At 45.7% G+C, this 4581-nt stretch overlaps 1 protein-coding gene across 1 annotated transcript in view; it reads right to left on the minus strand.

Moving 5' to 3' along the window:
• The window catches only part of CHST8 (carbohydrate sulfotransferase 8), a 189097-nt gene that overhangs the window by 141970 nt on the left and 42546 nt on the right, over positions 1-4581 (minus strand). The window lies entirely within an intron of this gene.

A 4581-nucleotide genomic window follows, 5' to 3' on the forward strand; every position in this document is an offset into this window, starting at 1 on the left:
GGAGGAGGGCTGTGTTGTTTTAACAAAGATCATATTAGATTGTCCAGATTACGCATTTTCTCATTAATTAGGCCCTGATGAAGGGGGCCCTTTGTTACCCCAGAACCACATTGGATATTTACTGAATACGACATTGCAAGTTGAGTAAACACTGCTAGAAAGAGCCACCTCCCAGATCTAAGTTGATGGGACCTCTCTTGCATTGGTGGATGGAAGGTAATCACTGTGGATTACGAGGTGGATTTCCAAATTACTCATGGCTACCTTCTAAATCAGGGGTGCCCACAATTTTTGTGTTAAGATCTACTTTTCAAATGACGAGCTACATGAGATCTACCAACGATCTTACTCATCCTTCTGGCTGTCTTTCCTCGCTCTCTCTCTCCTGGCTGTCTCTCCTCACTCTCCTGGCTGTCTCTCCCCTCTCTCTCTCCTGGCTCACCTTGCTGTATTTTGCAACAGGCTGTGTGAACTAATATTCTTTGATGTAATACATAGCACTTCAACCACCAGTATCCACCAGAAAGGTGTCAGGGAGCTTGGCTCGGCACACTCAGGCTGATAGGTAATCATGTGCGCACAGCTAAATAAATATACCAAAATGGAAAAAAGGGGCCGCCATTCCCCCCCCCTTCCTGATCTACCAGCATCAGCTTTGAGAGCTACTGCTAGATCGCGACCTACCTAATGGGCACCCCTGCTCTAAATGCAGGTGGTGCCAGCAGAGCTGCTTCAAGTTCCCGGACCATAAGAAGGGCAAATGACTTTTTAGATAAATAGAGGTGTGCCGTTTTATACCGTTATTCTCCCATCTACAGATACAACCCAATATCCTAGTTACGAGACAAACCATTTATACAAATGAAGCACAGAACACACAGCCATCACGTAAGAGCTCAGCAACCTTGAGATTGGCGGTAGGTTTTTCAATTGCTAGGCAGCTGCCGTTCTAGAGAGACAATTTGACATGCCCTGAATCACACAGATACTTGCCCTGAATCACACATACGGTAACTACAAACCCGCATCTTCTTCACAGAGCCGTGGAGTTAATGGATTGATGCCAGCAAGAGCTGCTTAGAGGGGGCTATAAGGTTTGTTTTTTAGATGTGCGCCACACAGGAGGATAAAAAACTGTTATCAAGAACAGCGCCGTTGAACGTTACAGTGTGGTAAGGGTTTGAAACGAAATTGCATATATTTTAACAGGTTGCACACATATATACTATTTACTTTAACTGTGTTTTTGCCTGTTTGGCCGGAGTTTGCACTTAAAGCCCATCCCTGGGCAAATTCAATACCTCCTCCATCCACCCACTCAATTCCTGCCCCTCTCTGAGCACCCGTCTATTCACAAATGAGAACAAAAGCAACATTGACCTAAGTCCACCATCACGTGACCCTCTGTGGCGCCTCTTCCAATAGTGGATACCAGTGACCTGCTGCTGTAGTCCAGGCCCAAGATCAATCTTGTTGCCAGTGGTCCATCAAGTCATCATGATGCTACCACTTGGAAGTCTTCAAGGCTCTACGTGGAACCTGATGATGTACCCTACTTACAGCCAATGGGAGGCTCATGTCACCATGGAAGGATATGGGAACTCTAAGAAGGACCCTTCAACACCACAGTCCAGAAGAAAGAAGTATCTGTAAAAAAAAATAAGTCAAGGCAACTGGACTTGCTGTATTTTTCTTGAAGATGTTTCACTGGACATCCGACCAGCTTTCTTTGAGAAGAGAAACGTCTTTGAGAAAGCTGGTCGGATGTCCAGTGAAACGTCTTCAAGAAAAATACAGCAAGTCCAGTTGCCTTGACTTACTTTTTTACAGATATACCATGACCTAGATGAATGAGAACCTTCACCAACAGAAGAAAGAAGGTTCTTGACCCACCATGTCACATCACCATGTATTTAGGTTAAAATTAAGGTGGGTAGGGTGAGTGAGGGAGTCACTTGGTGCTAGGGCTGACTCTCTTGGTTACCAAGCGGTCCATTGGATTAGTGGGATGGCAAAGGCATGGTAAAAGCTTGCCCCTCTGATGGGGTTCCCATTTTTGACAAGTCAGGGCAAAAGCCAACCGGTTCACTTTAAGCCGCACCTCTACATCAGCTCAGATTAAAGTTCAACAGCCATTAGCTCAATCACTTTGCGCAGCCATTAAGCCGGGAGACTGATAATCTGTTCTGTATTCAGGCACATCTCCAGAAACAGCTGTAATTAATTATTTCAAAGCATCACTTTGTAATCAGCGCTTAGTAAATATGTCACTCCGCCGCCGCTTTACAGCGGCAGAAACAGTCTCCGGGATTTTAATGCTGAATAAAAATGAAGGGTGGAAAAAAAAAAGGAAAAAAAAAAAGAGAGAATATTGTTGGCGAAGTTACGTTTTATCTGCCCCCATAAATAACGCTCTTTAGGGGAAAATTAGATTCAAAAGCGTGCCTCTGAATGGATGAATAATGCAAATGCGCGGCGAATAAACGTCCCTTCGACAGATCCTGCACTCCAGCAAACAGCCCCGAATATATATATATCTATATAGTCAAAGAGAACACTTTATTGGCTGTATAAGCGTTCAGTGCGCTAGAGTCTCGAGGTTTAACTGGAATTCCTGATTTGTCCTTAAAAAAATCCTTAAAGGGGTTCTAATCCCTCCGTTTTTTTTGCTTATATCTGCTGCTAGCATGCAGTAGATATAGGCAAGAAGTGTAAAAAAAAACAAAAAAAAAACGCTTGAAATCATTTTAAACTTACCTCGTTATCGCTGCTCGCTCCCGCGCCGAGAATCAGGAACTGCTCGTACGGCCGCAAAGGATCTTGGGGCGGGCGCATGCGCAGTTCCGATTCTCGGCCGGGAGACGGGCAGAGAGGCAAGGTAAGTCTATGGACGCGTGCACGCGCCTGCAGACACCGCTGGATCGGAGAGACAGAGCAGTCAGCGCTGGATCGGAGTGACTCCGCACCGCTGGAGGGTCGCATGAAAACATGGGGAAAGAAGAGGAAGACCAGAATAAGAGACATCATTTAAGGTAAGTGCTAACATTTACATGGGGGGGAGGGAAAACATTTTTTGCCTTTAATATCACTTTAAATAGTGTTCAGAGGCCGTTACTAAACGTTGTGCCGTGCTCGTACAGTCATCATTGTATGTTCAAAGTGGACCTACCAGGCAATATCATTCTTCATTGCCATGCATGCTACCTAATGTGTCAGTGTAACCCTTCCAGGTATTATAACTCTCATAGAGATCACAAAACTCCCCCACAATGCCTTCATCGGCTTTTCTCTCCAGCACCATGTTCGTTCAGGCATCATACAGGGTCACCATCCACCTCCCGGACCGAGATGACATGTATATCTTGGTGCCTGTGTATCTCAGCCCATCCAATCCTCAGATGTGCACAGCTCTGCCTGGCAGGGCAGGAGACCTGGTTTATCACCGCTGAAGTCCAGTAACACTTACATACTGTGCCCCTCCCCCAGCCAATGACTGGACAGTAAAAGGAGAAGCAGCAGACTGATGAGCTCATCTCTCCGTCACTCTGCTCTCTCCTCGGGTCAGCATTGCCCTTGTTAGCCAATGAGCACTGCAACACAACTGACTGGCTCCATGTGCTGAGCTCTGCTGCACAGGGGACTGAAATCAAATGCCCCCCTGGGAATTACACTGTTTGGATTTTAAAACAAGCATTAAATTATGTTTTAATTTGTGTTTTTTTTTAGTCCGCTTGGAGTTCAGACAATTGGTTTTGGGGTTATGCAAGAACCTCAACATTCAGTCTTAAACTAGAACTGTGCAAGCCTATTTATGAAAGATTTAGATGTGCCCCCTTGTGTAGTTTTCCTTACTCTGTCTGAGGACGTCCTTGGGGATGAGAGCCCCCCAGCACCCCAATGTTACAGCACTGAATGGCCTATCACCAGTCCTATTACATAGGAGGGACGGTAGTAAGTCACATGTTCCTCCATACCTGGAGGTACCGGGTATTTTTTACCCTCCATTTGGCTAAACTGAGCAGCTGGGGAATGAAGGGTAAGTCTTTTCTGCTGTGGAGGGTGACCGCTAAGCCAACCTGCTGCTGCTGATGGGGAAAGCCACGTTTCACTTTAAATTGAGACAGAGTTGCCATTGTTGACCTGTTCCTTTAAGGTGTCTGCTCCAGGGCTGTCATACCGATCTGTCATTCACCACTTAAGGGTTCAGTGCAGCCCTCAACAAATATTCAAGTCGTCAGTCCCTACTGCACTTTCCCCCCTGAGGAAGTCGAGAGGTGAAACCCAGGTTGGGATTTTACAGATATGATTTAAAGCCGACCATTACTCCCCTTTCACTAAATATTACATCAGCATGCTGATATGAAATCATTTTACATTTATAAATGAAACAAAAATCTTTTGCTTTTACTTTCAATTACCATTTTCCCACTTCCTAGTTGAGTGGGGGCACTGGTGATGTAGTCCTGGCCTCACAGATGCATCCTGGGAGCATCACCAGAGCCTTCCTGAGAAATCTCATCTGAAAACTGCAAAATCTCAGGAGATCTCATGGAAAGGCATCCCCCCCCCCCCCCCCCCCCC

This window comes from Nanorana parkeri, unplaced genomic scaffold, assembly GCF_000935625.1.
Source record: "Nanorana parkeri isolate BGI_ZX_2015 unplaced genomic scaffold, ASM93562v1 scaffold609, whole genome shotgun sequence".
Classification (NCBI taxonomy): domain Eukaryota; kingdom Metazoa; phylum Chordata; class Amphibia; order Anura; family Dicroglossidae; genus Nanorana; species Nanorana parkeri.